The sequence below is a fragment of the Micrasema longulum genome, unplaced genomic scaffold (assembly GCF_059751315.1).
Source record: "Micrasema longulum isolate JH-2025_06_02 unplaced genomic scaffold, ASM5975131v1 h1tg001806l, whole genome shotgun sequence".
NCBI lineage: Eukaryota > Metazoa > Arthropoda > Insecta > Trichoptera > Brachycentridae > Micrasema > Micrasema longulum.
In genome coordinates this window covers 368,717-393,013 of record NW_028278980.1, presented here as the reverse complement: position 1 = coordinate 393,013, position 24,297 = coordinate 368,717, and the positions used below count along the sequence as shown (strand labels likewise).

General features: G+C 32.3%; 1 pseudogene; it reads left to right on the top strand.

The window, feature by feature from the left end:
- The first annotated feature begins 329 nt into the window (after positions 1-329).
- Positions 330-1,838, top strand: LOC148273911 (uncharacterized; annotated as a pseudogene).
- Positions 1,839-24,297: the final 22,459 nt, after the last annotated feature.

Sequence of the window (24,297 nt, the reverse complement as noted above, 5' to 3'; positions counted from 1 at the left end):
ATTCGCTAGTTCCCTATTCAAGCACAGACAGTGATTGTGAAGACCAACAGCAGTCAAGACTAGCAACAGCAGTCAAGACCAGAAAAAGAAAAAGGAACTTACATGCGTGGAAGAAAAATGTAAGGAAACTGAACCGAGTCAGGGGAAAACAGTACGTTTCCTCAACAGGAAAAATCATGACATGTAAAAAATTAAAAGAGCCTTGTAAAGACAGTTGCCGTCACAAATGCAGCATACATTTCAGCACGGAAATGCGACAATGTATTTTTGATGAGTTTTGGACTGGCAACTCATCGTGGGACCAAATAAATCAGTATCTTGCTTCCTGTATGACTATAGATTCCGTGAAGCGATCGAGAGCAAAGGATGGCAGCAAGAACAGGAACAAGACAATTTTATACAAAATAAAGAACAATGGAATTGACATTAGAGTGTGCAAGACATTTTTTCTCAATACTTTTAATATTGGTGAGTCATACATAAAGTCTTTGATTACAAAACTTCAGTCTTCTGGCTTGATAAAACCAGACCAACGGGGAAAACACTCTCCAATAAATGAAACTTCTGGTACCATAGTCGACACCATCAAGAAACACATCGAAAAGTTCCCTGCATACGAGAGCCATTACAGTCGGGAACGTACAGCAAAAAAATATCTTGGAAGCGAGTTAAATATTTAAAAAATGTACAACCTTTACGTGGAGGAATGTACGACAAACCAAGCGCCAATAGGTAAGGAGTGGCACTACAGAAAGATTTTTAACGAAAATTTTAACCTCTCCTTTCATTCTCCGGACAATGACACATGTGATATGTGTGATTCTTTCTTGAATGATTTAAAAGCATCACACACAGAGGATGAAAGGAGAGTAATAGAAGACCAGAGGAAACAGCATATAGATGATGCAACTAAACGATATCATTTGAAGGCTGAAGATAAGAAATCAGCCATTTTTAACTCATCTATAGTTGTAATGGCGGACCTACAAAAATGTTTGCCCACACCATACTTAACAAATAGCCAGAGTTTTTATTTACGAAAACTCTGGACATTCAACTACACCGTTTATGACAGCACAAACAAAAAAACAAGTTGTATGATGTGGGATGAAATACAAGGTGGGAGAGGTGGAAACGAGATGGCTTCTTGTTTTATTAAATTCGTCCAGGAGACAATAACAGCTAATATTAAGTCCATAACGGTTTGGACAGACAATTGTCCTGGACAAAACCGTAATATAATGATGGTGATGATGTTCTTCATCTTGATGAACAAATATCCATCACTGGAGACGATCAACCACAAATTTTTATTACGTGGTCATACTCATATGGAGGTGGATGCCTCCCACAGTATCATAGAGAGGCGAAAGAAATGTTTAAAAACAATGTCTATTTTCACATGTAACGATTGGTGCAACTTTGTACGAAGTTGTGGCCAATCGTTTAGTGTTTATCCTATGACTTTAAGTTCTTTTTGTTCATTTTCTTCCCTCTGTGAAAACAATGGGCCATTTGTTAACCGGAAGAAATCGGAAAATGGAACACCAACATCCATATCAGCAATGGTATGGATGCAGGTACGCAGAGGAGAATATGGCAAACTCTTCTACAAAACTGCCTTTGAAGATGGCGACTTTTCTGTAGTTGACCTAAGAAGAAATAAAAGGAGGCCTGCCGAGATTCCAGCAACTCTTCCGCAATTGAGAGCTCACAAAAATCCCATCAGCAAAAAAAAATATGAAGATATTTTAACTATGTTGCAATGGGTTCCTGAAGAGTACAAAGATTATTTCAGATCAATTCCTTTCAAAGAAGATAATATTGATAGTTCTTAATACTTTTGCATTAAATATAATTAATGTTGCACTTGTGTATAAATAAAGTTATGTTGTAAATGTTATTGTTTTTTTTTCTACAAAAACCTTGTCTGAGAATGAGAATCAAGATAACTTAACTCCATACAGACATTAGGGGAAAGAAAATTTATCAGAGCCAAAAAGACTTAAGTCCACTAATTGCCTGAAATAATATTTTTTTCGCAAAACTCTAATCATATATAAATGTATTGTAATATATTCTATGTAGTGTATAAATATTTATTTCGTATTCCGATTATTAAAAAAGTTATGAGAGAATAAGTAGAATATTTTTTTTATTTTGCTCTTACTGTAAAATTGTGTTTTTGGAGTTAAGACAAGTTGGCTCTCGGGTACAGAACTTATTTCTTTATACAAAAAAGAAGGCAATTTTTCTATTAATTTATTAAAAACATTATACATACATAAGTTGATTACAGTTTAAAAATTGAGAAATTGTTTTCAGACGTTGCCTAGTATGTGAAATAATTCAGTCAGATGAATCTCTTCACGACAATAAAGGTTTCAGCTCTTTAACTTCACTAAAATCATGTTTGAACATCTATATTTCTTCAATTCTTCCATTTGGCACTGCAAATTGAATAAAAACCTTGCTAGAATTAACCTTTCTGAAACTTCGGAAAGTATCAACAAATTACAACAGGGATGGAGAATACCTTAGCAAATGGAATATGGAAGTCTAGGCATCTAAAAGGCTTATAACCTGTCGTTTGCTGGTTTAAGTGTCCACCTTACACACCGTGTAACATTCACCATTTTGCCTATGTTTGAACATCCGTATTTCTTCATTTCTTCCATTTGTTGATTTTAGTGAAGTTAAAGCGCTGAAACCTTTATTGTTGCAAAGAGATTCATCTGCCTGAATAAATTCACATACTAGGCAACGTCTGAAAACAATTTTTCAATTTTTAAACTTCTTCTTGGACCAGTTGGTTTCATAACAATATTTGAGTTTGTCCAAATGTTGAAGAAATATGGATGTTCAAACATAGGCAAGATGGTGAATGTTACACAGTGTGTAAAAGGGCCACTTAAACCAGCCAATGACAGGTCATAAGCCCTGTAAATGCCTTGACTTCCATATTCCCCAATAACTTAAAGTTTATTACAGTTTGTAGAGTCAGAACTCATTTTTCACACTCCCACGATCAACGTCGTAGCTAGAGTCACGAGCACCCGTGGCAAGATTCGAATTTTGCGCCCTCTAAGATGTATTATCGAGGAAAAGAAAGAGAAAAGAAGGCTGTGGATCTGAAAAGTGCGCCCCTCTGGGGGTTGCGCCCGACGACGCTGCCCGCTATTAACGCACATACGTCTATATTGCGGAGTAAATTAGAAATACTGCGTCTTACTTATAAACCTGATGAAAAGTTATGTAATTGAGAATTATAAAATTGATCTTCTTGCCGTTATGCGCACTTTGGAGTTTATTTGCTTGTTTAAATATTAAAGTTTATTTACTTAAGAGAATGTGCGGCTTTACTTTTCTTCGTTTAAACATATTCCCACGTTTTCTCTCTGGATAATCACTAGAACTATACGTTTTTTTTACACGCTATAGATTACTTTTATTGGCGTGTTCCAATCCTTTGTTTCTTTTGATAAATTGTCTTTTATATGCAGCGTTGCCAATTCTACCGATTTTTCAATAGATCTACCGATTTTGGAAGCAATCTACCGGTATACCGAATTCGATGGTAAATCTACCGATTTTTTTAAATGTTCAACCGTCGGCTATTTTTATGGCCCCCCTGCCGACACAGATTTATTTCTAGTACACTTTCTTTAAAAAAATAAACAAAAGCGGTTCAGTTTTGAGGTAGAGAAAACAAGAATACAAGATCTTGATTTCATCGGTTATAGCTAGGCATAATCAGTCCGACGCCGACGTAGAATTATATTTTTCGCGCAGGGAGGTATCTGCAAGAGAGTGACAGAAAAACTATATTCAAATACCAATTTATCAAACTGCTTTCCGCTGCATATCCTGTTATTCCTTTTCAAAATATTCTTCATACTTGTCACTATAAAGTTCATTCCGCCGCCGTGAAAGGATTTTTAATACTACATTTTCATTCCCAAAAAGTATGACCATGTATCCCCCTTTGCTCCAAACGGCTTCATTTTTATCAGTGCTTACACTTTCAATCTCTCTCACTTCTTTTTAATATTCTTCACAATCCTTGCGCTCCAAAATATCTTGCAGAAAATTTTATCGACCCTTTTGATCATGGTCTTTCTCAGGAGACTTTCACTTTCAGAACACTTCCTTTCCTCGACACCGCACATCATTTTTCAGCTTTTCCTTTTCCGTTCAAGCCACTAGACTTGGAAATAAGCTACCCCTTCATATAAAAAATGCACCTTCTCTAGCCACCTTCAAAAAACGCCTGAAACATTACTATATATCCCCAGAATCCTGAACTCCTTGAGTTTTTACTGCTTTCTTTTTCTCAAATGTATTTTTTATCCCTTTTTCTTTTCTTGGTTCCTCTTTCTCTCCTTCCAAACTCATTATCTGATCCCACATGTTCCTCATCATTTAATATCTTCAACATAATGAACTTTAAAAAAGAAAAAAAGTTATATTAATGTTAATATGTGCAAGCCTTATCTCCTAATCAAAAAACAGCGGTTATTTTTAATTATTTAGGTTTTTTATATATTTTATTTTAACATATGTATGTATCTTTTAAAATATATTTATGTTTTTTTAGTTCACAATTTTGACCAGTGTGTTTTTTGATTGGCTGGAAGATATTGATTTTAGCAATAAAACCACCAAAGTAATTATTCTTTTTACTTGAAGTTTGAAATAAATACGTTTGAAAATTACAGCACCGAGGGTTAGAAAGGAAACACTACTTCCCTTTGATATATATATATATAAGATGAATAAAACATTTATGCTCCTAACATATTTTTTACATATTGAATTGAAAAAATGTATATCTAAGAACATGCACAGCGCAAAGATCTATATTTCTCTGAAAACCAAACGTAAATCGGTTAAGCCATTTAGGAGTACGGTGACATCACACGTACAGAGGAATTATATACATAAAGATATGTTTGGATAATTTTAATAGCGCCATTTTTGTGAAAATCACCTCAAGGGCGCTGTGCAATAAATAAATATCCCAGCACGTCTTGCAGCTACAGAGCGCATGGACGGTTGGGATTCTAGTTCCTCGTCTTCAATTATGATATATAACAGTGGGAAAGGAGAGCTCAAAAATATTTGTTCGGAACCCGAAGTGCCTCTATTTACTCCTCAGTACATAATGTTTGTAATAGTGGGAGTGTTAGTGTGAAAAATGACTTAGTTAGGACTCTGCCAACTGTCAAAAAGGCATTCTCTCACTTGAAAGGGTGTGTTTAAGCGCCCACTTTCCCACTATTCTAACGAAGAAGGGTAGTGAAAGTACCACCGACCGGAAATAATGGTTTCTTTACTTACCCGAATAGAACCGTCTAATATTTATTTATCTACGCTCTTTTGTATCTGGGCATTTTTTTTGTTTTAAAAAATATTTGTACCTCAGAGGCAGATGGATGCAAATCCGGAATTTGATGAAATTACATTTCGATTTTCGTATTTAGTTTATGATCATGTCCATTGATTTTAAAGAAATGTAAGTCTTATAATGAAAGAACCAATGTATTAAGATGAATGCATACGTTCGCAACTATCTTGAGTTTGCATCTGTTGTTTGGAATTCTCGATATACAATTTATATATCACAACTAAATAAAATACAGAAAAGATTCCTTAAACTTCGGGATCGTAAATCTCTTACATATTTTGACTCCTATGAAGACTCTTCTTCCTTTCATAGTTTAACTTCCCTTACTAAACGTAGAAGCATTTCTGATCTGTCTTTCCTCTTCAAAATTTTAAACAATTTTATCGATAGTCCATATCTCTTGGAGCGTATTTCAATCAATTGTCCCGTAAAGTCAACACGACAAGTTCTTTTTTTTATAATTCATTGCCTAAAAAAAAATATGTACAAAACTCGTTTATTTATCGTAGCTGCTCCAAATTTTATTTACTTTGTCCCCATTTAGATATTTTTAATCCAAAATTTTGTGACTTCAAAAAAAAACGTTTTGAAAAAAACATTTGTGTGTAATAAGTTTATGTTCCTTTAATTATGTTTATTTTATTAAAATATCAAAATTTTCAATTGGTCAACTTTATTATGAAAATCCCTCTCCTCCACTCTATTTCCTCATCCCTCAACCTTCTTACGAGTTCTTTTTTTTTTTTCATGTCTTATATAATTCATTATTTTATTCTTTACTGTGTAACATGTTCTCTCATTATATTTGTGAAAAACTTTAACTGGATGGATGTACTATTTTTTATATTTTGTATTCTTATATAACAACGTTTGTTTTTCCTTAATAAATAAATAAAAATATAACAAATTAAAAATTTAAATTTAAATGAATAGAAATCGCTTAGAGTAAGTAGATTCTTTAGGCTTTGGTTGAACATTTGACGTTTGTATTTACATCCGTCTGCCTCTGAGGTACAGATATATATTTGCGTTCATATGATTTATCCAAACATTTTTTTTCCATATTTTTATTATTTGCCGACGACTTGAAAATTTTATATGAAATATGAACTCGTTTCGACTGCTTGAAGCTTCAGTTATGATATTTAAAATATTATACAGGAGAGTAAAATTAAACATGCCTAGATGCCCAAAATACCCTGACTATGTCAAACCAAATCATCGAAAGGGTCGAGAATTTCAAATACCTCGGATAATATGTTACGGAAAATGGGCGCTTTTAAAAATAACTGGGAGTGCGGCTAGAAATAGCAGGCGCCACAAAAACAACAGTATGAAGGCTTTCTGGAGATCAAATACTTACTCTGTGAAAACCAAATGCCGACTATATAACGCATGCATAACACCTATTCTCTTATATGGATGCGAATAATATAATGCGGTAATTCAGATGTACATCAGGGGCGTGCGGTGGGGTTTTTGATTAGGGAAGCAATCAATAAATAAACAAAAAAAAAAAACAAACAAAAAAATACAAGTAATTGGTACATAATAATATACACTGCCCTTAAAAGATTAAAGACAAACTAAATACTTTATACATATGATTAGAAATAAAAACAATAATTTTGCATATCTAGTAATAAATTGTAATAACAAAATAACCAACTTCACTATAATACTATAATAAAAAACTGCGAAGTATTTTTTGGAATTATATTTTATTTGACTAAAATGCAGTGAAACCAAAATAAATATTATCTTCTTAAAAAACATGGGTTTTTAACGAAAATTAATTGTTCATTATTTGAACCCGAAAAATCAATACATGTAGTAGATTATAAACTTTTTTCTCATAACTAATCAACATTATATCCATGTAATGTTTGAATTAAATTCGAGATTTAATTTTGTATTCCTACTCTACCACAAAATAATTATAAAACTATTATGTCAAGCGCCAAAATACCAAAATCGCATCTCTGTGCTGTGCGGCGCTGCGCGGTATTGCATTTGGATCACATGGAAAATAATGTATTGTTATGCTTCGATTGCTTCCATTACCTAGTAAGGATTTAAGCCTGCGCCTGCGCCCAAACTGCGCGTTCAGTACGGCGCTGGAACGGAATTTCGAATTTGCTTCCATCGCGATCGTTTTTTAAATCGATACCCAGCCAGCCGGTAGCAAGTACTTGCCGATCAGTACGCGCTTGACAGCGGTGGTAAATGGGTGTGCCGTAGGCTACGTTGCTTTTCAACATATTTTTTTAAGGTGATAGTAAAATTCCTTCACAGTTTATCGCGATTATCAATAAAATTATTGTGACATAATTTGTTTAGAGTAATCTTTATGTTAGGTATTATGACGGATAATTAATTTATTAAATATGCTATTTTATAAACATTATTTGCCAAAATTTAGGGGAACCAATGGTTCCATACGTTCTATGAACGGACCGCGCATGATGTACATAAATTAATTATAAACATAAATATGTAGTGTTTAAAACTGTCTGAACATTCTGTTTATTATTTCTGTTTATTTGATTAGTCTTCTTTGTTTATTCTCAAATGTAAAAATACTTTAAAAAAATATAAATTGTAAGTGTCCTCGGCATGGGCAACTCCAGTGAGGTCACATTTTTTTATTATTAATTATAGTTTGTAAGACAAAAAATATGAAAATATGAAATATGAATCACAAGGGTCCAAAACAGCAAAATACTGAGTTTTGAGAATAGGTGTCTCAGAAGAATCTTGGGTGTGTGGTCGTTTGACTTTGTTTTTATTTTATTTTTATTTTATTTTCTTTTATTCAGGAAACATACAGTACAGTTACAAAGTTTAATATTTTACACAATTGGACTTAATTCTAATGGACCAGTGAAGTTTCCATATTAAAAAGCAATTAAATCTAATGTTAATTATGAAAGTGTAAAAAAGAGAAGGAAAAAGAAAACATAAATGAAAGTTGTTTAAAAATTTTAATTTAAGTGAAAAAAATATATTTTAAGGTTTGTAGTTTGTAGTGAATATTTACAAATGGAAATAATGTTAAAAATGAAGAAAACTTGTTTAAGAATTAAGAATGGAAATAAAGAATGAAAAACATGCTCAGATGTAAAAATAAAATAAAATAGTAATAACATTTTTTTTAAAAAAGGAAAAACATAAACACATATTTATTTTAAGGGATTCAAAGAAACAGTGAGAAGAATCTTTAAGTGAAATATAAGACAAAAATTTAGGTCAATTTAAAAAACATCTTCAAAATTAATGACACATTATAGTAAGAGCAGCAATATATTGATTTTATTTACATATATAATATAAGTAATTAAAAGTAGTTTAAAAGTATAAAAACATGCCAATGCAGCAGAGAAAAAAGAAAAAATAAAGAAGGAATAACAAGTATAGCAAGTAATCTTTAAAATTTGAAAAAGCAATATAAGGAGAAGATTTTAAACCAAGAGAAGTCGATAAAATTTCATTAAGGTGATTTTTGTAGTAATACAAATTTCAAAAGAGAAATTTGATTTATAATAATAGTATTAAAGTATGTAATTTGAGTGATATAAGAGAAAAAGGGACCAACGGGAGTTTTATTCTAATTTTTTCAATACACTATTTTTAAATAATTGTAATCCTGTATGATATAATATCTATATGGTTAAAAAAGCTGTTAAAAGTGAAACACGATCTGTGTAAAAACGAATTCTGGCAATAGTTCGTATTGACACTAGGTATTCTAAAGGTTGGGTGATTTCGTAGGGCACGTGATGGACAGTTAATTTGAATTTTATTTAGGAGCTGGGACGAATCAGCTAGACTGTTAATAATTTTATAGAGGAATGTGAGGTCTATTAATGTTCTCCTTTTTTCGAGGTTAATCAGTTTTTGTGCAAAATAAAGTAATAAGAGAACGGACGCAGCAAACTTCTGTCACAACTGTCATCAAGTGGAGGCAATAGAGGCCAGCTCCTGTGCATCCTTCTAATTCAGGTTGGCGTCCCGTAGTTCTGACACGAACTGCCGACTAACAGTCCGCAGTGGACGTCTAGGACCGTCAAGAACACGATGCCTTGTAAAGTAGGCAAAAGTGGTTAAGACTATCAGGAGATATCCGCAGCTCATGGCCCAGCCAACCGTACCGCCTCCGCTTAGTGACAGTTGTCACAGGAGTTTGCTGCGTCCTGCATTTGCACGCTGCATTTGGTATTTCAATTTATTGTCCTATGCACCATGCGGATAGAAATATGATTATGATTTAGACGTTTTTAGTTCCGTGGTAATATCGTGGCTTTACGGAATAGGGATCCGAACCATGGAGTCAAAAACTCACCTCCGGACTTCTTGTCCTATTTTACCGACAGAACTGTATTCTTCATCTACCCGTACACCGACAACTACACTACAGATCTCTGCAAAGTATTTGACAATATTGATACAACCCTCAGCGTATTGAATCCAGAAATTGTCTATAGCAAAAAAACAAACCATCACTTGATTCTCGAGCAGTAGCTCAATCACAAATAACTCTCGACGTGATAACAATTTCTCACCATGGTTGTTTATCGTATTCGCGATCACAATGCAACATCCGTGAACACCTAATATTAAATGTCAACATATTTACGTTTTGCGACGTATAATCCTGCTGCGCAAACAAATATTTGAATGTCACCGGTGTAATTACAGAAAATACTCCAAAACTGCTATTTTTATTCATTATTTATTATACTATTCATTGCATTTAGCCGGTGGTTGGCAAGCCAAATGTCAAGAACAGCAGTCGCCATAGTAATTGTAATATAATTTTCACTTTTTTGTTTTTAGATATTCCTTACTACTTTGCAAATGCAATATATTGTATTATTTTTTATAGTAAACGCCGATTTTTCGCCAGTGAACTGTTTTTAGGAAAACAAATTGACACGAGCGTTGACTTTGAGATTACACACGCGTTGATTTATGACTGCGATAACTTAAGCATGTTCATTATTGTTCATTGTGATCGCTCAAATGCATAGCATGTTTTTAAGCACGTCGATAGTTTTTTGTCATTGAGCTACTGGAAGACCGCCGAAAAGATGGGAGGACAACAACTGCGCTGCTACTCCGAACGCTCTTACATCGCAAATCTTTTTAGTCATTCTTTTACTGTCCATTCGCTCTACATGTCAAACTAACGAAGCACTCTTTCCTTGATTTTGTCAATAATGCTTGTCCCAGCCTTACATATGCAACGCAACGCCTAAAAGACAGGAACGAAGGAGCATATGAAGCAAGTGAGGCTGTGCCTCACCAAGAAATCATTGCTATTCACCAGTACCTAATATGTATTTTAATTATGAAGATAAAAAAATAGCAACCAATATAAAAATGCTCAAAGATGCCTACAAACATGATCCGTACTGTGTTATTTACTACAGGTACCTACTCAACATTTACGCATATTATATTAATCTTTAAAATTTGAGCTTCACTAGAAATTTGGTATCAAAGACGCCACCGCTAAAAGATCACATTTCGACAGCGTTCAGCATCATTTATATTATTTTTGTAAAATTGCTAGTCTTACATAATGTACGAATCACGATATTATTTGTTCATTTTTTTACCACGTATTTGACAGCATTTAGCCAATTTTTATCCTTGTTTTCCAATTCCATACTTTGCTGCCATAGGTCAGTACAAGGACTCCATTGTGAATTGATAATTTTCCTGCTGCGAAATACTGTTAAAGAAAGTAAGAAATATAGTGTTTTTACACCAGAATAAACCTTTTAAAATACAAACATTTTCTTAAGAAATTCTGCGAATTTTTTCTCCTCAATTTAAGCTGTTGTACTTGAAAAGGACTACTATGGTTTACCCCTTTTGCGTTCTAACAAACTTACATCTAGTGATGTCCATAATCGGTTACGATAATCGATTAATTTAACTCTTAATGTTGTTTTTATTATAATTACGAATAACTTACACAGCGTTATTAACAAAGGCGCTTTACAAAATTATTCTATATTGATTTCAAATTAACTTAATATTTATATAATACATTCGAATTTAAACAAGCCCGCATTCATTTTAGACGTGTGGGGATGTGAATGGCTTTGAAGCGCGTAATATAAATCCACTTTTTCGACTATTGAATTGACTTGAAATGAGAGTTTACTATCCATCAATAAAACGTCGGTTTATTGTCGTAGAAACCATGGACAATCATAATTGCAAATGACAACAGATTTCTAATTTACGGGGTAGCTATGTTTTTCTATGTTAAGCGTGTTTGGGATACATATTATAAAAATTGTTCGGGGTTCAACATTTGTCTTTCCTACAAACTAATCCGATCATGTAAAACAATTTTGTAGAATGCAATCAAGTCAGCGGTTTGTACAATAAAGTCAGATATTTTTTTTATCTTTATATGCATATAATTTCTCTGTACGTGTGATGTCACCGTACTCCTAAACGGCTTAACCAATTAACGTGCGGTTTTCAGAGAAATATAGATCTTTGCGTTGTGCGTGTTGGTAGATATTAAAATTCATAATCGAATTTGTAAAAAAAAAGTTAAGAGCATAAATGTTTCATTCATCGATCTACCAGGGTTGCATTTGAGAAGAACGCATATGCAAAAAAATGGAAAGATGTTATTTTTTGTGTGTAAAAAAGTTTTTTTTTAATGTTTACAAACATCATTTATTTTTTGTGGATCTAATTCAGATTTTTTCCTTAAATTCATTATAATTTCTACCCGTTTATTTATTTTTATTGGATTTTTGGTAACACTAAAATAATATTAAATTCAATACATTTTTAAAAATCATATTCTAACATAAGTACACCCCTTTGTTGGCGAGACGACTGGAGTTTGACGTTTGCAAAAAGAATGGCATATTTGAAAAAATATTTATGTTATCTTTCGGAATTCAACCATAAACAAGTACCTACTTAAATTTATTATTTGAATATTACCAATTTTTAGTTTTGGAATTCAATCACAAGCAAGTACCAAGGTACCTACCTACTTTTCAATAAAAAGTATTTTTTCAAGGCAAGCCAAAGCTCGGGCAGGACAACGTCTGTCGGGTCAGCTAGTTGTTTAATATAATTACATAATTGATACATTTTTTTCTATACAACCTACTTATATAATTTTTTTATGTTATAACTGTTACTTTCCGAAAATGAGACTAGCTCTTGTGCTTACATCCATATTTCGTTTGCTTCTTGTCATGTATGTTTCAACAATCAGATGTGTGTTTTGATCACTTACCGATCAGAGCTCATAACTTCGCGAACAGTGTAATTTCAAAGTTCCAGTAGGGATTTTCAAAATTACAAAACTTTAATAAATCTTTTCGAAGAGAATACGATACATTTAAAGTTGTTATTTATTTGGCGAAGTTTGATAGTCTATTAACACATATGTTTTTTAAACCGCTAAACTGTTTCATTATTCGATTTTTCGGTCATTATTAGTTGGTTAGGAGTGACTTCAGTTCTTCCTCAAAGTCTGTGCGCATCTCTATTTGTAACCCCTTTTGCTCTCCTTTCACCGACACCATATTTCTACTTTTTCCTCTCTCACCCCTCTCATCTGTGCAGAAAATCACATAACGTTTAGGGAAAGTTTTCTTCGGGGGGTGAAAAGTGAAATCTGAAAAATAATCCCCTAGTGATATTTATTTTGTGAATGTCTCAGGCTTCCGAGGAAAAACTCAAAATAAACGTATGCCTTTCTTTAGTTAAAATGAAAAATGTGAGTTTTATAACAGAATGAAAAACGTATTTTTAAGGTTGTCCAAATTTATGTAGACAAGGCTGGATTTCACTCCCTAAAGGGTTATTTGTGTTGAAATTCACCGCAACAGAGAGTGAAAGCACTTCTGAGAAGGAAATATGGAAGTCCAGGCAATTACAGGGCTTATGACCTATTATTGGCTGGTTTAAGTTACCATTTTACATAACGTTAGATCGTTGCGATCGTAAAACAACGACGAATGTGCGAAAAATGCGACATTGACTTTCTTTTATATCTGACCTTGAAAAGGTTATATAAAGCTTTATTTTCTAGGTTTTAAATGTATATAACTGACCCAAGTATCAAATGATATACTTTTACCCTTACTTAGTTGTGACCACGGCTGGTGCACTAAACCATTGTTCCAATGCGGATTTTTTTTTTTTTTTTTTTTTATATAGGAGTTGCTTTATTATTTACCTTGCTTATAATATACAAGGTTTATATTTCAAAAGTGGATTTTTCTGCAATTAAATTTCTTTAAATTGATCTAAACTGTTGGGATCAGGTGGGATATACTAATGTGGGCCAATCAGGAACTTCTCAGCATTTGCTTATGTGGAGAGGAAACCACTCAAAACTCTTCAGGAGAAGCCGGCCTGTTGGCAGTAGTCAACAGGCCTTCCGTTCCACTAGAGGAGTGTTCGGCATTTTCTTCCCTACTTTGGTTTATTTTACCAATAGCCTGCACTATATTGATCATGTATAATACTACCTCTCGTGTGAGTTCTTTATTACCTATCACCGATGGGATGTCGCATAGATCTTCACCCAAGCTTCTGCAGCGCGCCTCCAGCTGTTGTCTTTGAAAGCTGAAAAGGGGGCAATGCATCAACAGGTGAGGGACATCTTGAGGAGTTTCATCGTCGCATGGGCAGCTGTCGATTTTGGAGATCTTGAAGCGATGCAGGTAGCTCATAAACCCACCGTGACCCGTAAGCATCTGGGTGAGCTCGTAGCCAGCATTCTGCTTTCTCCTGAAATCAAAGGCATGGAAAATGGTAGGGAAAAACATTTTAGTTATACTTCCGGTAGGTTCACTTAAATAACGATCGTTCCAGACTTGAAGGGTTCTGCTTCTGTTCCAATGCGGATGCGAATCCTGGCACCTTACCTAAACTCAAAACATCAAGACTTCTGGGTTTTGAGAGTAAGTGCTTGAGGAGAATATTGAGCATAAGGTGGTTTGATTTTTATAACTAACATTGAAATTCGAAAACGGACGCAGCAGCCTCCTATAACGAGCGCCTTGAGGATGCGGCGGTGAACCTGGCTTGAACACGTACTGCGCATCGCTTCTTCTTCTTTCTGTGCCATATCAGGTCTCCCCGACGTAGGTGATCACTTTAGAATAGGCATTCCGGTCCTGCGCCAACTGGAACAGCGCCTCAACCCCGCGCACTCCCGTCCAGCCGTGAATGTTTCTCAGCCAGGACATCTGTCGCCTTTCTACTCCACGCTCCTTCGATCTTCTCTATCGTGATTAGCTGTAGAAGTGCTAATTTGCTTCCGCGCATTATATGGTATGCGAATTTTCTCTGTTTTATTGAGGACAGTAGTTCTTTTTTGGCACTGGCTCGTCTCAGCACCTCCACTTCTTCTTCTTCTTCTGCAACTTTATCTCTCCACTGCTGGAAAAGGCCTCTTCCAAACGTCTCCATTCCTTCCTATCACCCACTTTCATCATCCACGTTTTACCGGCAATAGAGGCAATGTCGTCGACCCATCTATTCTGTGGCCTTCCAATACTTCTTTTGATTGCCCATGGTCTCCACTTTATAATTCTGGTTGTCCACCTGCCATCATTTTGTCTCGCCGAGTGCCCTGCCCACTGCCATTTCAATTTCTCTGCACGATCTATGATATCCACGACTCCGGTTTGGCGCCTAATTTCTTTATTTCTTATTCTGTCTCTTAGACATACACGGAGCATCTGTCTTTTCATGGATCGTTGCGTGCATTTTAATTTCTGGCTCCTTTTTTGTGTTATAGACATGGTTTCTAGTCCATATGTTGTCACCGGCAATATACACGATTCATATACTTCACACCTCCACGTTGGTCACTAAATCTGTCCACGAAATTCTTAGCACTATCCGGTGAAGCCGCATTTCAAAAGCTTCTAATTGGTTCATGGAGTTCACCTTGAGAGTCTATGTTTTAACCCCGCAGAGCAGTATTAACCGCACATACCACTTGACTATCCTCTGTCTCAGTTTTAAATTCAGACTATCACTGCAGAAGAATGATTTCATCCCTTAGAAGAACTTAAACCCACGTTGCCTCTTCTTTAAACCTACAAGCTCACACCGTCTTGGAAGACCGTCGATGACGATCTTTCGGATTTGTTTGGCGGTACTCAATGACCCGGGATTGACGTAGGAGGAAGAGAAAGTGATGGCTGGCAACAGGGTTTCCTGGAAGCGTTTAGTAATGTCCAAATACTCCGCTTGGAAGCAGGTGGTTGTGACAAGTGTCAAAAAAATTTAAAGCGCTCTTATGTAAAGTTGAAGAAAATCACATTCATCTTTGTTCTAGGATCAAGATGATTTGTACGGATGTTGAAATACGGGAAGCTGATCGGTGTACAGGTGTCTAATAGTCCGCGACAGTGACTTGTTTCTCGGCTCATTATCTGCACAGTACTAATGTTTTGTGCTTATATTATTACGAAAAATATTTTTTTTACTATTTATGTATAACAGATTGAGTTTTCTACTGTCATTTCTTGGTAGAACTGCATTTTAATTATAATCATAAAAATACGTATATAGTTTTATTTATCATATAATTAGTTAAACTTTAAATTTTAGAAATAAACCGTCTAAATAATTGCCCCAATAAAATATTATTAAACGATCAGGTAAACACACGTTCATTCCCCAATATTGTATCCATTAAAATACAAACAATTACACTACCCAATGAGAATAAACTGCCGGGAATTTGGCTTTCAAAGAATCGCTAATTACCCTTATTACCTAAAACGCCTTAATAAGGTCATGAATATGTAATCGAGCGTATTTTTTTTTTCTCATAAAAACAAAACACATTATGGAAGTTATACAATGGTTACAATATGTCGGTAGAAATATATACATCAAATGTGTCTCAATTACATTATGAGTATAATTTTTATTATAACATAAAAATATTTACTACCAGTTTTAGTCACAAAAAATTAGTGTATCCGTTTTATTATTGTACATGTTAGTGAGGTGAGTATATATATTTAGGATGTGTGAGGGTGTGTGTATAAGTGTATGGGTGTGTGAGTATTGTATGTATGCGAGAGTGTGTAGTGAATATAAGTGGACTCATTGAACAATGATTATTTTTATTTTTTTATTTAATTTTACAATACGCCCAAAGGGCATTTACAAAAAATAAACAGGTAAGTACAAACATAGTGCGTAAAAACTTAAAAGATAAACAACGCTTTTTTGTATACATGTAGAAACAATAAGAAGCATACTGCCATGCAAAATAAAAAGTGAAACTTTACATAGTAAAATAGAAAAAAAATGGATATAAGGAAAGTAATTGAATTAAAAAGCAAATTGTAAATAACTTGTAAAGAATTCAAACAAAAAAATAAATACATTTACATATACTTATAAGTATTAAAAAAATGGTATCAACAAATTATTGTTAAAAACAAATTTAAAACAAAATAAGTTAAAACAGTAACTACATATGTGATAATAATATAATATACGGTTCACAAAAATATTTAATAAATTAATATCATTATTTAAAAAAATATCTGTTTTTTTTAAACTTTAATGAGGAAACCTATCAACCACTTTATCGATCAATGTAAAATTGTTTAGGTTGTTGCTCCGGCCTAAAATCCAAATTTAAAAATATTTTTAAAAAATAATAATAATAATAAAATGTGTAAGTACTCATTATTCACAGGAATCTGTTACAATAACTCCTTTTTGTATCTTTCCTGCATTCTGCTTCAAGATTATGGCGTTGCAAACTGAAAAATGGGCACTGAAATAACAGATGTTCTATACTCTGTGAAGAAATATCATCGCATGGACAATAGTCATCATTCCTTAATTTAAACCTATATAGATAACTTCTCATAGCTCCGTGTCCGGTAAAAATTTGGGTCGTTTCGAAAGTACTTTGGTGATGATGACGCCATTGTTCTTGAACTTTGCAACAATGGTGATTGGACTCATAAAGGTAATAAACCAAAATCAGTGATCGAACATCCCATTTCCAAGATAAACAAAAACTTTTCCGAGTACCTTAGCCTTGTACATGAAACGTAAGGCTACTGAATACAGGGGTCCAAATATATATTTAAAAAAAAATAAAAATATATATGTTACAATAGATGTTCACAGGTCGCAGTGACGTCGGAAGTTTGAATAGCACTGACCCCCACCTCTAAGAATAAGAATAAGCACACACATATATATAATGATTATGATTATGCATGTACCTATATAATATGTAAATAATTAGTAATTTTGAATGAATAAATTCATGAACTGAATTATAATAAATTAAATTAAAATAAATGTTCATGAATGCCTCGACATGGGTTGTGATATAAAAAAAAAATGTGGATATAAAAAAAATTCAAATATCATGTAAAATAAATAATGGGTAACATTCGCCATTCTCAGACGACAACCGAAGGAATAGTCGAGATAATGTGATTTTTCTAACATAAGCAGAAATGTAAATTGTGTGTTGTTATTACACAGTGTGTGGAGTGGTTGCTTAAATCAGTCATTTACAGGTTATAAACCCTGTAAATGCCTGGAGTTCCATAATCTCTCTTTAAAATTATTACCCCCCTCTGTTGCAATGTCCTGTACAGTTGAGAAAATGACAGATATGCCATTTTTCCATCTCATTACCGATGTATTTTAGAACTTTAAAAATGTTTCTCTTTTTTTCAGGTAAGTTCCCGTCTTTATTAACCATCAGTACTGAAATATACCGAAAGTACATACAAAGGTTAGTGGTCAAAATACATTAATAACTTTTTTTTTTAAAGCTTTTGCTTTCGTTTTAACGTTATTATAATAAGTATATATTTTTTGTTATTTGAAGCTCTTTCTCGAAAAATTCAGTGAAAAATAATTACACTGATTGACAAAATTAAACTTTTTGAATATAACGAGAATTATACCTACTTATTTAGAGTCTGCTTTCTAAATTTTCCCCGATCGCAAATCTTTAGATTAACTCTTTAAAGACTGTGGTAAATAAACCCTTTGCGCGCAGTGATGTAATATCGTGTTATCACTAGTAGAAAACGGATTTTTCTAAAGTTAGGACATTCAAAAAAAAAATGGAGACATACTGTTTAATAATTCCTTTTCCATAATTTATGCGAGTAAACATATACTTTAGCCCTGTCATAGCAAAATATTAAAAATCATAAATACGCTGCTCATGGTACGTGCGTGAATCCCCCATCACTGTCATCAACTGACTGAAAACTTAATCTGTTTTAGACAACACCCGCCGCAGAACAGCGTCTCTGTCTACATTGTTATAACTTATATCTTCTCTCTTGTATAAGGTATCTGTCAGTGGCGAGCGGTGAGTTTTTAAATTGGTGAGCTATAAAAATTCTAATAAAATGTCCATGGCGGTAGTATGGCATATAAAAAACAAGTCCATTTTATATTTAATAAATAATTCCTAACAAATGGCTCCAGCGGCTAATAGTTTCAGTAAAAATATTTTCTAATGTAGCACAAACATTTGATTTAAAAAATACAATTTAAAAAAACATAATTGCAAAAAAAAATGGAACCCCTATGGACTCGAGCCCCCGCCTGCGTCATTAGAAAGCAACGACCCATCCACGCAGCTATTTCACGTTTTGGCCTAAGTGTCGAAAAAGTAATTAATAAACTAGATAATTCATTAACGTACCGGTGCATCTTTGGCTATGTCAGACTATTAACTTGTCTTGAAATAAAACACTATTTCTTAATAAATGATAATAATTAAATAATTTAAAAGTATTCCTTACCGAGTACGATAGTTCACCAAACAAAACATAAATTACGTTTTAAGAATCATTGTTTCATCGCATTATTATTCACAAAACGACATAAGTTATGCATATTATAATTCTTCATATATATTTATTCTTAACACTATACACTAGTAACGTTTTTACCATAACTCTAACTAAATTTTAAAAGTTTAAATAGATACTGAATTATAAACTACAATATTCAACTGTCATCGTATGCACAAAAACGAATTACAATTCAAAAACAATTAGCGAATCTTTGTTTTTTAAAACCCACTAAAGGATTTATACTATATTATGGATTAAAATATCAATTCGTTTCGATTAAAATATCAAAATATTAAATTATTTTAAAGCAAATTTACTTTCAAACCACCGAAACATAAGTATGATCAATTACTTACTTATTATTGTAACTTCCCTGTTAAGACATACAAAATATATTCGTTATCTCTTTCTCACACATAACGAGTGCGTATATTGTCACCTCCCTTAGACTGTCGTAAGTCAAATTGATGTTAGCCAATAGAGGCGCAACTGGTCGCTGTATGGAGTAAAGGAATATGATATAAATGTACTTATCCAAGAAAAGTAATATATTTTTTTGGTGCAGTGCTTCCCGCAATTCTTCGAATATATCCATATTCTAATGTGTTAGGGTGTTTTATAATGTTATGATGTAACTAAATCTGAGTATTATTTTTACTAGGGTAGTAGTGGTCATACTCGTATTTCAATAAAAAAGTAAAAGTACTTTATTATAAAATTTAAAAATTAAATTAAAAAATTAATGTATTTTATATTATTTTCTTTTATTTTGTACGCTTAAATAATGAAATTTATACCTTTAATGTTGATTTCACTACGAGCTGAATCTTAAACAATCATTCATTGGTGCTTTGACCTTACAATTAAATAGGAATCAGTGACAATAGTTCTTGTGACAAAATCACTGTCGATCAGTGTTATCCGATGACAGTAAAAAATATGGAAATAATCGTTTTAATTCGCGTATTTTTTTTTAAAGGAAAGAGGTAATTAAAAATACACCACAGCACCCAGACCAATTAATCCAGTATTTTTATTGAAATCATGATTATTTTCTATCAGACGGTTTACGAATTGAGAAAAAATATTATTGTTTGGGCACCTTAAGTGTTTTTTTACTCTAATATTAAAGTTTCTTCTAGTTTTTCCAATGTAGAGTGAATCACAATCAGAGAGAAAAAATAAAAAATAAGTGGTTAAAAACAATGTTGTTTTTTATCTCATTTTATTATAATGAATAACCATAAACTTAGTGCTCCAAATATTTTTTTAAAAATCTTTGTCTTTAATTTGTACGTACAACTTACTGATATATTTTAAACCACTGTACATTGAGTTTTGCAAGTCTTTTTTTCTTATAAGTATCCTTATACTTTTGACCTTTGGTTGTATTTGTATGGAATTGTTTGTTAAATGTTATTGTATTTGTTTATTACTAATCGCTTGATTACTTCATAAATTAAAATTTCAAAATGACGTTTTATTTGGTCCTTCGCCGTTTGCAGAGGAGAATAAAATATAAATTCAGTTTACGTACCTGAATTATAGCCCCTAAAGGTGTAGAGGGTAACTCCACACCCATAAATAGGGCAAAAAAGTACGGTGCTATATATAGACCGAGCTCACCCCGCCGCGCCCCCGCCCCGGCGAGAAGTGTGTTCAAGTCACCCCCAATCCTGAGAGAGATCTGTTAATATTGCCATCTCCTAAATTCGCATATTGATTTTGAAAGCCTTCCGATTGCTATTGTTTATTCATTAAATAAAGCATTATATTATATTATTTTCTCCATTGTTTTTTTTATTTTAATAGCTTACCAAATGCCAAAAAACTTTTTCTTTTTTCGTATAAGAATTGTTTAAAAGCGATTTTCGTGTAATAATAATAACAATTGAACGTAGTTATGCAGAAAGCAGCCAGCCATAGAAAAGTGAAACTGAGATAATAGCACTTTTGTTAAAAGACTGAATTATCAAGTCTACATAACAGTTGGAATGTTTTTGACTTTAACAAATAATAAAATGAAAACATTAGTTTTTTATATGACAAACAAGAATCTCATTATGTATTTGACCAGTTCCAATGATTTTTGAAGAACCGCAAGATTTTTCTAATGCTGTGGGTGTTTTTAGCAAATTGAAAAATGTCGTTTTTGTAATCGACACCATTTTCAGAAGGTTAATACAGTTTTTTGTATAAAGGTGGTCTGGCTGTTTTCAGAAGAACATAGAAATGTACCTTACTGCACCTGATAACATTAATTTCTAATTTTTTCAAAATTGTGGACTAGCTGCTTTCTGCATAACTACGTTCAATTTTTACTCACTGTTATTTGGCATATTGTTTAATACTGTCATTTCTTTCTACAGTAGAGAGTACAGAATCTCAATTATCATTTTAACAATATTTTATACTTATTTTCTTTCGATTGCAATGATACTATTATTTTGTATATTTTATTATATATTAATCTAAATTTTCATAATTTGCAGTTTAAAATTTATATCTGATTATTTTTTGAAAATTTTCTACTTTGTAATTTAATAATTTATTATTTATATTTTGTTTTTTTTTTATTGTTATTCTATTGAATCACGTGTCATTATAATTTAATTTAATTAACTTATCTATGTATTTTTTATTGCAAATTATTTTGGCTTGACGCGGGCACAGCCTAAAAAGCCTTAATAAGTTCATTAATATTTGAACGAGTGTAATTTTGAAAGAATAAATAAATAAATAATGTGGGGTGGAAACATAGTTGCTTCATTTTTTATTTTTTTATTTAAACAAGCAAATATACGGCATTCGAAAGAATTTTTTTTTTCTACGCTTTATGTTTATTTTTACGTCACATACATAATTTTATTTGATTACAAGCCAAATGGCAAATAGACGAAATTAAGCATTTTCGACACCTTCTTTTGTTCGTGTTTAATAAGAGAATAAAGAGAATACATTATTAACTAATCTGTTGTAAAATAATGAAGGAGGATTATCAAGGTCAGTATTAAATAAAAACGTCTTTTTCGAAAACCGCCACGAAAGTTTCATTATAAAGCTTTTATCTTAAGTTTGGGTGCTAACATAAGTTGAGTCTGTTTTTTTTCCAAATTAAGAGAACAAGAGGACAAATAATAAAAAAAATGTAAATAATCACGTTTTCTCCTTATTCTTGTTATCTCTTTTCTCCTTTATTCCTTCCATCAAATTTTCCTGTGGAAGTGATTTGTTTGAGATCAAAGTAATTTTTTGGCTCTTCGGCTATCCTTGTGCAAAAAATCACGTCGATCGGTTGCTCCGTTGCTGTAGTATTATGTAGTAGTATGTAGTATTGTTATTGTTTATTTTGTACAAAAATGTCTGCCTTAAAACAGGGTAATACCTAGTTAGGCAGACTAGACATGATCCAGAGAAATCTATTACCTGAGTGTCTATGTAGTAGATCAAGAAATGGTTATTTTTGTTAATAATTCATACTTATAATTATAAAGACAAACAACGACAATAAAATAATAGTATTCAAGAACATGCTCAACATAAAAAATTTCTAGATAACCCATACCAATCTATATTCATCCCACACTGTGTTTATGGCGAAGAGATCTTTGAAAAGCGGGAAGATCTATCCCAAAGAATTCAAGTTGTGTGACGAATTGACTTATATACACATTCTGGATATTCGAGCATAAAAACAAAAGTTTTTTTTATTTTTTTATTTAATTGAAAACACACATAACTTTATTTAATTTTCCCAAGGAGTTTTTGAAAAAAACTCATTTAGGGACATGCAGATAACAATATTTATTTAAATACGTTTTTATATTTTAAACTATAACATTATTTACAAAAGCAGAATAAAAATTATGATACACTACAAATTAAAAGGGTATGAAAAATATTTAAAAATAACAAAATAAACATAAAACTAAGTAGGGAAATAAATTCAAAATGATGTATACATTATACAGTCTGGGAAAGAAAAATTAAAAAATATAAAAAGTTTAAAAATTACATGTATACAAACTGAACTAGTACGAGAGTGCAAATGTTAAAAATTACAAGAATAAAAAAAGTTTTTTTAAATTAACAAAATATGCGCACCCACTACAGGTTAAAAAAATATCAAAAACATATTAAAACTAAATATACATAATACAAGCTAAAAAAGTATAAAAAAACACAAATAACATTTCAATAGTATTAAAAATTACATATACAAGCAAAAACGATAAAATATTAAAAGTTGTATGTTCAAGATGCGCATTCTCTGGATAAACTAACATTATTTATTCAAAGTATTTCTGGAAAAAATAATTCTTCAATTCGCACGTCCTGTTTCTATATTTTGAAATTGGTATTTTTGTGGCAATTTATTAAATTCGTTGAAACCTATGTATTGTTAAGATCTAGTATCAAACTTCGTAGACTTCACAGATCCAATATAAATATTCTTTTTTGATCAAGTACTGTACTGATGGATGTGTCTAATGAAAGCGGGCTTTATGTTACTGTGCATTGAGTCGAGAGTTGTATTATTATTATTTTTTTTTTTTTTTTATTATTTATTTATTTAGTTCTATGTATTTACATAGTCTAATATATATTTACAACACAATATTTACATCTATACTTATTCTAACATTATTTATCACTATTATACACTTAAAATCCTAATTTATAATATTCACTGTTTCATATGTACCTACATTTTCATTAATTATATTCACTATTTACACTAGTCAGTTATCTCGAAATAGGAAAGCATGCTAAAAGGCATGATTTTTGTTTCAAAATAAATGTCCCTTACATGAGTATCATACGGTAGGCGTAACACATTTCTGATCGCTCTATTCTGAATAACCTGCATCTCAGAGATTTTGCTCTTAGTTACAAAATCCCAAACACAGCAAAGCAGGGGTGAATCGTGTATAGAAGCGATTATGCACAGCTTACCATTATATTTGACTAACCGTAATAATATTTTATTGTAACTTTATTTACATAAAA